This window comes from Dendrobates tinctorius, unplaced genomic scaffold (assembly GCF_039654945.1).
Source record: "Dendrobates tinctorius isolate UK_male_01 unplaced genomic scaffold, ASM3965494v1 ptg000040l, whole genome shotgun sequence".
Taxonomy (NCBI): Eukaryota; Metazoa; Chordata; class Amphibia; order Anura; family Dendrobatidae; genus Dendrobates; species Dendrobates tinctorius.
In genome coordinates, this window is record NW_027361708.1 from 19,626,032 (window position 1) to 19,638,772 (window position 12,741).

A 12,741-nucleotide genomic window follows, 5' to 3' on the forward strand; every position below is an offset into this window, starting at 1 on the left:
TCACAGCTGTGCCATCGAGCCTGTCACATAGCGCTCAGATATTCATTGGGCCTCACACAATCCACAAGTGTCCAGTGTCCAAAAGTGTGTGCAGAGATTCAAAATCTCCCTTATCCTCTCGTCACTTTGGTCACAGCTGTGCCATCGAGCCTGTCACATAGCGCTCAGATATTCATTGGGCCTCACACAATCCAAAAGTGTCCAGTGTCCAAAAGTGTGTGCAGAGATTCAAAATCTCCCTTATCCTCTCATCACTTTGGTCACAGCTGTGCCATCGAGCCTGTCACATAGCGCTCAGATATTCATTGGGCCTCACACAATCCACAAGTGTCCAGTGTCCAAAAGTGTGTGCAGAGATTCAAAATCTCCCTTATCCTCTCGTCACTTTGGTCACAGCTGTGCCATCGAGCCTGACACATAGCGCTCAGATATTCATTGGGCCTCACACAATCCACAAGTGTCCAGTGTCCAAAAGTGTGTGCAGAGATTCAAAATCTCCCTTATCCTCTCGTCACTTTGATCACAGCTGTGCCATCGAGCCGGTCACATAGCGCTCAGATATTCATTGGGCCTCACACAATCCACAAGTGTCCAGTGTCCAAAAGTGTGTGCAGAGATTCAAAATCTCCCTTATCCTCTCGTCACTTTGGTCACAGCTGTGCCATCGAGCCTGTCACATAGCGCTCAGATATTCATTGGGCCTCACACAATCCACAAGTGTCCAGTGTCCAAAAGTGTGTGCAGAGATTCAAAATCTCCCTTATACTCTCGTCACTTTGGTCACAGCTGTGCCATCGAGCCTGTCACATAGCGCTCAGATATTCATTGGGCCTCACACAATCCACAAGTGTCCAGTGTCCAAAAGTGTGTGCAGAGATTCAAAATCTCCCTTATCCTCTCGTCACTTTGGTCACAGCTGTGCCATCGAGCCTGTCACATAGCGCTCAGATATTCATTGGGCCTCACACAATCCAAAAGTGTCCAGTGTCCAAAAGTGTGTGCAGAGATTCAAAATCTCCCTTATCCTCTCGTCACTTTGGTCACAGCTGTGCCATCGAGCCTGTCACATAGCGCTCAGATATTCATTGGGCCTCACACAATCCAAAAGTGTCCAGTGTCCACAAGTGTCTGCAGAAATTCAAAATCTCCCCTGTCCTATAGACACCTTGTACCTTGTTTTACATTACTATATAGTTTGTTGGATTTTGTCTACATTTCTACCAAAAATGAGGAAGGCTGGTGGAAGAGGCCGTGGAATTGGGCGGGGGTTGGCAGCTGGTAATGATGGTGTTGGTGGTGGATCTGATGGTAGTGGCAAGAGCAAAATAGGACCGAATGCAGGAGGTGTTGAGCCTGCATCATCGTCTGGCTACATAAGGCCTCGAGCGCTTAGTTTTCTAGGAGTTGGCAAACCGCTTTTAAAGCCAGAGCATCAGGAAAAAGTTTTGTCTTACATTGCTGACTCAGCCTCCAGCTCTATTGCCTCCTCTTCTTCAGTTGTAAAAAGTAAAAGCACTGAGTCGTCATTGGAGGCTCATGTTCATGAACCACACCTTTCCTTGTGTCCTTCACCCCAACCAAGATTGAAGGATGACGCAGGCCATACTACTGATTACTCCATGGAGCTGTTTTCACATACCATGCCTGGATTATCAAGTCAAATGGTGAATTACCCAGGCCAAGATGAATCTGACATGGAGTGCACTGATGCACAGCCGCTGATGGATGATTCTGCCCACATTGCCAAACTAATCTCATTTGAAATGATGCCCTTTCGGTTGGTGGAAAGCACAGCTTTCCGCGAACTCATGGCCTATGCAGTACCACGCTATGACCTACCCAGTCACCACTTCTTCTCTCGCAAAGCCATCCCAGCCCTCCACCATCATGTGAAAGACCGCATTGTCCATGCACTCAAGCAGTCAGTGAGCGGAAAGGTGCACCTCACAACTGATGCATGGTCCAGTCGGCATGGCCAGGGCCGTTACGTGTCCATCACTGCGCACTGGGTTAATGTGGTGGATGCAGGGTCCACAGGGGACAGCGGTGGTGGGACAGTGCAGCCTAGCCCACGGTATAGGAAACAGTTGGCTGTAGGCGTTCGACCCTCCTCCTCCTCCTCCTCCTCCAGAAGCGAAAGCTCGTCCACAGAGCGCAGTCGTACGAGCACTCCATCTGCAGCTGCCACTGTTGCACACGATGTGTCCCCCTATCGAGCAGCTAGTGGAAAGCATCAGCAGGCTGTGTTGCAGATGATGTGTTTGGGCGACAGACACACCGCCGAGGTGCTGGCCGAGTACTTGAAGCGACAAACTGAGTCATGGCTGGGCAGTGTACATCTTGAGGCAGGCAAGGTAGTTAGTGATAACGGCCGTAATTTTGTAGCAGCCATAGCCCTTTCAAAACTCAGCCACATCCCTTGCTTGGCTCACACCTTGAACCTGGTGGTGCAGTGCTTCCTCAAAAATTATCCGGAGTTAACAGCCCTGCTCCAGAAGGTGCGAAGACTGTGCGCGCACATCCGCCGGTCGCCTGTACACTCCGTTCGTATGCAGAAGCTGCAGCGATTGCTCCACCTTCCCAACCACCACCTTATTATCGACATTGCAACAAGGTGGAACTCCACCCTGCACATGGTGGAGCGGCTGTGCGAGCAGAGGCAGGCCATAATGCATTTGTGGGAGGATACACGGCCAGGCACTTTGAGAGCAGACATGGAGTTGACAGGTGTGCAGTGGTCGAAGCTGAAAGACCTCTGTAAAGTCCTTCAGTGTTTTGAGGAATGCACACGGCTGGTAAGCGCAGACGACGCCATCCTAAGCATGAGCATCCCACTTATGCGTCTGCTCATGCAAACTTTGACGCACCTTAAGGAGCAGGCGTCTGCAGCCAATGTTGATGAGGAGGAAGAGGAGGAGGGAATCCTTGATGACATTCAGCCATTGTCTGCTCAGGGACCTCTCCTGGACGAGGTGGAGGAAGAAGAGGAGGATGATGATGGGGATGATTACTTAGGGGAGGAGGATGCATCTCGTGGGGCAAGTGAAAATGTTGGCATGGCAAGGTCTGGTACAGGGTTTGTGCGTGACTGGAGGGATGTGGATTTGCCAGAAAGTGCTCCTCCACCCAGCACTCGCAGTGCATCATTGACACCGGGAACATTGGCCCACATGTGAGATTATGCCTTGCAGATCCTTAAAAGGGACCCCCGCATTGCCAAAATGATGAACGATGACGACTACTGGTTGGCCAGCATCCTGGATCCATGCTATAGAGGCAAATTACAAAACATCATGCCACAGGAGAACCTTGACCTAATATTGGCTAATAAACAAGCAACTCTGGTAAATCGGTTGCTTGAGGCATTCCCAGCACTCAGCAGCGGTGATGGTTCTCACACGAGCCGTACGGGCCGGGGGCAGCTTTGCAGAGGTGTTCATGGTGCACACAGCAGAAGTGGCGTTGGAGACAGGGGTTTCATGACAATGTTGTGGACTGATTTTTCAAATACCGCTCACACAACTGTTAATACTGCATCGATGGAAAGTGACAGGAGACAGCAGTTGTCAACTATGGTTACAAACTACTTTTCCTCCCATATCGATGTTCTCCCACACAGGTCATTCCCCTTTGACTATTGGGCCGCTAAACTGGACACCTGGCCTGAATTGGCCCAATATGCCTTACAGGAGCTCGCTTGCCCAGCTGCAAGTGTGCTATCGGAAAGAGTCTTCAGTGCAGCTGGATCAATCCTGACAGAAAAAAGGACCCGTCTGTCAACCCAAAATGTGGATGATCTAACCTTCATTAAAATGAACCACGCATGGGTTTCCAAGGATTTTGTCCCACCTTCCCCTGATGACACATAGGGTGACAGTAAAATGGCTTGCTTTGGTCCACCTCTTCCTGGTACTTCACCTATTTCGCCTTTTGCATCAGCTGAATGTCCAACATCAACATATGCCACTTTCTAAAACTCCCTAACTGTGCTGCCTCCCCCCCATGGCCGGGGTCACCACCTAGCGCACGACACCGTGCAAGTGCCGTTGCCCTGGACAGGTGGGTAGGCCGACTCTTGGGCGCGGGCACTGGCACAGGGTCCCTCATAGTGCAATCAAGTGTGTCAGACACACCGCCGTACTATGAGGGGCCCAGTGCCAGTACCGACGCCCACAAGTGGGCCCCCCTTGCTTGGACAGGGCCCCAGCATTTGCAATCTTTACCTCTCCCTGCTCCTCCGCTGTGTAATCTGGGCCGTCAAATCCATACTGTGCCTGACACCGTCTGAGCCTGCCTCCTGAGACATATTTTGAATGTGTACGCTATCCATACATGTTATCCGGGGAAACGGTACCCTTTCAAACCTTTGTGCAATCACGTGAAATCCATACTGGGCCTAACACCATCTGAGCCTGCCTCCTGAGACATATATTTTGAATGTGTACGCTATCCATACATGTTATCTGGGGATACGGTACCCTTTCTAACCTTTGTGCAATCAGGTGCAATCCATACTGGGCCTGACATCGTCTGAGCCTGCCTCCTGAGACATATATTTTGAATGTGTACGCTATCCATACATGTTATCTGGGGATACGGTACCCTTTCTAACCTTTGTGCAATCATGTGCAATCCATACTGGGCCTGACACCATCTGAGCCTGCCTCCTGATGTATAGACATATATTTTGAATGTGTACGCTATCCATACATGTTATCTGGGGATACGGTACCCTTTCTAACCTTTGTGCAATCACGTGCAATCCATACTGGGCCTAACATCGTCTGAGCCTGCCTCCTGAGACATATATTTTGAATGTTTACGCTATCCATACATGTTATCCGGGGATACGGTACCCTTTCTAACCTTTGTGCAATCACGTGCAATCCATACTGGGCCTAACACCGTCTGAGCCTGCCTCCTGAGACATATATTTTGAATGTGTACGCTATCCATACATGTTATCTGGGGATACGGTACCCTTTCTAACCTTTGTGCAATCACGTGCAATCCATACTGGGCCTGACACCGTCTGAGCCTGCCTCCTGAGACATATATTTTGAATGTGTACGCTATCCATACATGTTATCTGGGGATACGGTACCCTTTCTAACCTTTGTGCAATCACGTGCAATCCATACTGGGCCTAACACCGTCTGAGCCTGCCTCCTGAGACATATATTTTGAATGTGTACGCTATCCATACATGTTATCTGGGGATACGGTACCCTTTCTAACCTTTGTGCAATCACGTGCAATCCATACTGGGCCTAACACCGTCTGATCCTGCCTCCTGAGACATATATTTTGAATGTGTATGCTATCCATACATGTTATCTGGGGATACGGTACCCTTTCTAACCTTTGTGCAATCACGTGCAATCCATACTGGGCCTAACACCGTCTGAGCCTGCCTCCTGAGACATATATTTTGAATGTATACGCTATCCATACATGTTATCCGGGGATATGGTACCCTTTCTAACCTTTGTGCAATCACGTGCAATCCATACTGGGCCTGACACCGTCTGAGCCTGCCTCCTGATGTATAGACATATATTTTGAATGTGTACGCTATCCATACATGTTATCTGGGGATACGGTACCCTTTCTAACCTTTGTGCAATCACGTGCAATCCATACTGGGCCTAACACCATCTGAGCCTGCCTCCTGAGACATATATTTTGAATGTGTACGCTATCCATACATGTTATCCGGGGAAACGGTACCCTTTCAAACCTTTGTGCAATCACGTGCAATCCATGCTGGGCCTAATACCATCTGAGCCTGCCTCCTGAGACATATATTTTGAATGTGTATGCTATCCATACATGTTATCTGGGGATACGGTACCCTTTCTAACCTTTGTGCAATCACGTGCAATCCATACTGGGCCTAACACCGTCTGATCCTGCCTCCTGAGACATATATTTTGAATGTGTGCGCTATCCATACATGTTATCCGGGGATACGGTACCCTTTCTAACCTTTGTGCAATCACGTGCAGTCCATACTGGGCCTAACACCGTCTGAGCCTGCCTCCTGATGTATAGACATATATTTTGAATGTGTACGCTATCCATACATGTTATCTGGGGATACGGTACCCTTTCTCACCTTTGTGCAATCACGTGTAATCCATACTGGGCGTGAGAACGGCTGGCGAGCTGTTAAGCAAGCTACAGCACCTGTGGTTTGCACACGTAAGTTTTTCATTTTTTCAGGAATGACGGTTAGGCCTAATTCCGGAACTGCGGGGAAATCATCGTTCGCGGGTAATAATTGTAATCAGTGATCCCCATCACTAACGTTGTTCAGCGGGTTATCTGCACCCGTAAGCGACAAACGCTGGCCTTTTCAGTGTAGCGCACATGCAGCCACGGACATGTAAGGGCATGACACACCAGTTATTGGCCAATCTCATGTGCCAGAGCCTCACGTGTCCCTCTAGTAAGCCGGACTCGGACCGCGGGGCATGACGGAGTCTCGTTCATTAACGGAATTAAGCTTGCAATGTGTGCATCTGTTCTGTAGCTGGCATGGTTGAGGTTTCCCAGGTGGAGTCGAATTTAACCGTAGGCTCCACTCCTGGTGGTGCCCTTCTGGACATTCCTTTAAGGTTCAGCTTTGCAACCATACTGCCCACGTAAAACAAACACTTTGCCTTCATGAACGCTGTTTGGAGGATCATGACTCGTGGGAATAACGCTGCCCAATCAGTTAACCTGCTAGAGAGATCCTTCGTTGCTCCCAAGCATGACATCACACTCCCTAGGAGGAAGGTAATGCCACTGTGGTGACCGTACTCCTTGGGGCGACACAAGTGCACTGATTCCCAGCCACTGCTCGATGAATCTGCTGGTACATTGACCCAGACTACTACATTCCCCTCGCACGCTACACGACCTGAATCTGGCCCTGATGAAACTCAGGTTACCCTTCCCATATACAGTTCCATCTTACACGGTGACAAAGAGGAAGCTGCAGATGAAAGTGCAGGTTCGGCCCACCCGCCATCAGACACACCACCGTACTATCATGGGCCCTGTGCCAGTGCCGTCACCAACGAGTGGGCCCCCCCTGCTTGCCCAGGATCACAGCACTTGCAAAGTTGAAATACTGTGCAGTGAGATGGAAGATGGGGACGACGAGGAATCCAGAGAAGTACAGGGATTCCCTAGCGAGGAGACTTATTTGATTGTTTTCAATGTTGGGACAGCAATTTTTGGGGAGCACTATACTCTGGAGAATGATAGATGGGGCCCACCATACACTGGAACATTCCAAAGGTGGACATCAGACACTGGAGCAGCATTTACAGGGCCCATTATACACTAGAGCATTAGAAATGGGGCCCATTATGTTTGGAGCATTATTTGGGCCCATAAGACAGTGGAGCTTCATCCATGGGGACCAACATATACTGTAGCATTATGTGGAGCTCATCATATACTGTTTCAAACATTATATGGGACCAATGATTCTGTATGGAGAAATAGATGGGCCTCGTCATGAGATGTAAAAAGTGAGGTATTTTTCATTGTACTATACCGCTATTTCTCTGCTGTATCGGAGCATGATGAGTTGTGGTATGTGTTAAAGGGGCGCTCTTTCGCCCAGGGCACATGAAAACCTGCAGCCAGCCCTCCCCCCCACAACTTTAGCCAAATAACCCCCATTTTTCAGTGCATAACTTGTATTATGAATTTAATTAAGGTTGACAAGCTTAAGTAAGAAGAATTGATGCTTTTGGCATTCAAATGGGCACTGTAGGTGTGTTTCCTGTCCTCCTGTCACTGCCGACTTTTATTCCCCATTGACTTACATTGGGTTTCGTGTTTCGGGACGACCCCGACTTTTCCCTATAATCGGACAATCTTGCTCGACCCGACTTTTGGAAAAGTCGGGTTTCACGAAACGAAACGCGACCCTAAAAAACCAAAAGTCGCTCAACTATACTTACTGGTATGTGAGATAGGCAAGTGGGACGCCCCTTACACCCAGGGCTGTGGGGTACTCGGTACCGGGCCCGGTGGATCTCAATGGAAGTTGTCACGGTAGCTGTGACCCGGCCCGTGGCCCTGGGCGCCCATTGTAAATGTTCAGTGTGAATGAATAACTTGTGACGCCACCTGTGGTGTTCAGCAATGTAGATGTTAGACCGACGCTGCAGACAGATCCTCTGGGACAGATGGTGTGGTGCAGCAGTGATGGTATAGCCCTCCACAGGCAGGGCTGTTGTCCCAGGGCAGAGTAGATAGGGTGACTCTTAGGTGGTGTAGTGTCAGGCGCAGGGGAGGTAGCAGTGCCGGGGAGGTTGACGCTGGAATAAGTAGAGGACACCAGGGCATGTAGTTCCAAAGCTTTACTCACAGTCTGTTGTACAAACAGGTGCCTGCCTCTGTGCCGCGTCCTCCGGGTCAGGGACTCAGTCAACCCCCAGGCCAGATGGAATACTCCTTTCCAACACTCCGCCAACTAGTGCCTTTTGAATGTCTCCTCTTATAGCGCCTTTAGATGAAGTACTCCTAGTACAGAGATACACTGGAGTTCCTCCTGTCTGATGTTCCTATGAACTCTACTTGTACGGCAGACAGCTGTAGCCTGCTTCGGGGACTCCTTGCTACCCGCAAGTCCCGGCTCACTATCCAATTGCTGTTGTGCCCCCAAGTCTTGTGTGGGAATAAAGTGGTCACTACTTCTATTCCTCTGGTGTCTGCTGCAGGACCATTAGTATCCGTACAATCTCGGGGACCGGGCCCCGGCCTTGCGCTTAGAAATTCTAGGAAGGTTCTCTTCTCTCCCACGTCCTCTGTTCTCTTTTACTCCTCCCATTCCGTACTAATGCTTTCTTTCTAGAGAGAGTCAAGTTTTCATTCTATGTTGCGCTCTCTTTCTCTCCTTCCCGTGCCAGCAGACCCAGATCACAGAACTTGGCAGTGTGGCGCCCCTGAGGGTCCAGTCACCACAGAGATGCTGCACCTCACCCAGAGGTGTGGTATCCCACAACCAAGTAAGATGGAGGCACCCAACTACATTCCACACCCACATCCCAAACACACAAGTAGTGTAGCAGAGCACCCTTTATGGCCCCTGCTTGGAACACGAAGAGTGCTGGGAGGTTGGCGGAGCATAGATTGAGAGCTGGAGAATTATAGGAAGTTAGGTTGAGGTTCCCTCAGAGGGAGGGAAGGAGAAGGACATGTCTGGAGCAGCTCCTGCTAGTGGAGGCTGCTGGACGGATTGGATTATAAGGAAAGCTCCCTGAAGGAAAGGTGGTTCTTCTGAGAAACGGCTGGAACATACTCCCCATGGGGCTCATATCCACGCTGACTGACGTCCGGTGGATTAAGAAACTGGTCGCAAAGGGTCACGGCCCCTAGCCTATTGAGTGTACTTCAGGGCGCCTCTAGCAAGCCGATAGCTTTGGTTACTTTATGGACCATCGCCCCTACCACAGTTATTGCGACTGGAAAGGCAGCTACATAGGATCACAGAAACGGCAGGGCGTTGTCTGACAGGATTCGCAGCTGCTGGCCAGGAACGATAATTATTAAGTGCTGGAATGAAAGGGAGGAGTAACGCAGCATATTGTGTGGAGACGGCCAGGAAAGGTACATACTGACAGGGAGTGATAAAAGGGTGTACTTCATCGTATCTGGAAGTTGTCTGGACCCCTCACCTGGAGAGCACAGCACTGAAGCGGGCATCTGTGTGCACCAGAATTGGAACTGCACTACACTGTGTCCCTGCCTGTTTTCCTGCGATTGCAACCCAGTACTGCTACATCCTTCACTCCACACAACCTCACCATCTACAAACTCATCTCTACTGCCCTGGGACTACAGCTCCGCCTGTGATGAGCTTCAACAACTCTACTGCACTGTTCCATCTGTCCCAGAGAAGCAACACTATTGCGCTGGTCATCACTGACCAGAAACCACAGGTGGCATCACAAATTTCTTACAAACTCTATTCTCATCTAATTGCACCCATTTTACATGAAGGCCTAGGGCCACGGACCAGGTCACTGCCACTGTGACACATCCTTTTAAGACGACCGGCCCGGTACCGAGTATCCCACGACCCCTGAGGCGCATCAGCAGCACCTGTTCTTTTACAACCCCTAGCTTTGTAACAGGTGCCAAATATTCGGGGCAGGGATTTGAGTTTTAAATCGAGCACCGTCCAACGCTCGCCAAGTAATGGGTACATCCCAGACACTTGATTGATATCACACTATCAACAAGCATCGTTCATCCCTAGTGATAAGTTAGTGATTAGAGGGGTCTAACTGCTGGGACCTGCAACAATTTTCAGAATGTGCAACTTTTTCACCATTAGAATGGAGCTGTATATATGACTCGACCACTCATCCATTCTTTCCCTAAATGGCTGCACTTGGCTTTTTCTGGAAGACCCCAAAGAGGATGAATAGGGATGAGTGAGTATACTCGTTAGTATTCGATACTCGGCGAGTAATGCGGTACTCGCGGTACTCAAATCCTGGAGAGTTTTTCACTACTTGCCTCACAATATTCAAGCCTGGCACAATCCCCGCACAGTCCCCACACAGCCCAGCACCATCCCCGCACAGTCCTGCTCAGGCCAGCACAGTCCCACACAGCCCGGCATAGTCCCCGCACAGTACCTGCAAAGCACAGCACAGTCCCACACAGCCCAGCATAATCCCCGCACAGTACCTGCAAAGCACAGCACAGTCCCGCACAGCCTGGCACAGTCTTCGCTCAGGCCAGCATAGTCTCGCACAGCCTGGAACAGTCTTCTCACAGGCCAGCACAGTCCCGCACAACCCAGCACAGTCTTCTCACAGGCCAGCACAGTCCGGCACAGTCTGGCACAGACATCTCAGAGGCCAGCACAGTCCCGCACAGCACAGTCTTCGCACAGGCCAGCACAGTCCCGCACAGCCTGGCACAGTCTTCTCACAGGCCAGCACAGACCCGCACAGCCCAGCAGTCTTCTCACAGGCCAGCACAGTCCCACACAGTCTGGCACAGACATCTCATAGGCCAGCACAGTCCCGCACAGCACAGTCTTCTCACAGGCCAGCACAGTACTGCACAGCCTGACACAGTCTTCGCACAGTCCCCGCCCAGACCAGCACACACAGCCCATTACTCACATTTCCCATAGACTTACAATGGACTCGCTACTCGTTACGAGCACCCGAGTATTAGGAGGTACTCTTAACGAGTACAGCGAGTCCGAATACTTCACTACTCGCTCATTCCTAAGGATGGATGGAGCTGCGGTCAGACATCCCAACATTTTAAAATGGGAATAAAATGTGGAAAAAAATGCCCTGTGAGGGATAAAAGTTCCCATTTCTTCCAATCTGTGTGGTTTCCAATGGTCGGATTCCAGCGATCAATAAGTTATCACTTGCCTAACCTGCGGATTGATGATATCTTGTTTTCATCAAGGAAGTCTTTAATGCAAACTACTGTAATTGTACATCCCAGTTATGGTGGGTGCACAGTAGATGTGAAGGAGTCTCTTATGTTTTACAGTCGAGTACCTACTATAACAGGGATAATTGCTAACAGGTATATGCATATAGCTATAGGGTGAGGCCCTAGAGTTCATTCCACCCCTGGGCCCCAGACAGACCAGTCCGACCCGGGAGTATTACACATTCTTGGGTACATTTCGATAGTAGATAACCCTCAAATCTTGTTAAAAAATTTTTGGTACTACAGATGCATCTCACAAAATTAGAATGTCATCAAAAAGTTAATTTATTTCAGTTCTTCAATACAAAAAGTGAAACTCATATATTATATAGAGTCATTACAAACAGGAGATCTATTTCAAATGTCTATTTATGGTAAGGTTGATTATTATGGCTTACAACCAATGAAAACCCAAAAGTCATTATTGTTATGGGCTTGCGGAACACACCAAAAAATATAAGATGGTATAGAGGTGCGTTCGCAGCCCGGGGTCCACCGTGCAGGGATGTTAACTGCTGCTTGGTAATGGCGGAGCACTAACTAGACACCAGCGGGTTAACCGCTGACCTGGTGTGTACAGGAGAGAACTCAGTTACCTCACTGAGCTGCTGGAACAAGTGCCAGAGCCTGTTTATCCTCACAGGACTTAGCAGGAGAGCGCTAGTGCTAGGACACAGGACTCTGCCCCAAGGACACATGGTTGGAGCCCCTCTAGTCCCACTAGCGCTCAGCACCCCAACAGTGATGCGCAGACTGACACTTATAGAATGCTGTGCCCTGTTAGCAGTCAAAGGGTGCAGCTGAACGTTGTTTACTGCACTACATGTGTACAGCGCAGCTCTGGCGGACGCTACTAACCAGCCTAAGCTCGGGACTGGAAAACACATAAGATAAGCACGGCGCTGCTCTAACAGATGCTACAGTACCAGCAGTAGTGTAGTGCCTTATGTAGCGTGGCACGCTCTGGCGCAAGCATGTGTGAGGAGCTGGGAGCACTGTAGCACTAGGCAGTGCCACAACTCTGCGCTGACTCTGAACTCTAAACCCTACCAAACATGCATATCAAACGGAAGCGGTTTCATAATGAGTCATTCAGCAGTTCACAAGCATTCATCATCACACACATCACTACCAACTACTGTCTATACAAGTGCATGGCCGTGCGGCCATGCGACTCTTTTATAGCAGCGTCCTTCTGGGACCTTCCTAGTGGTCGAATGGGAGGTGAAAAAGACACCCTGAGTGTTGGAACGCGTGGGTCCT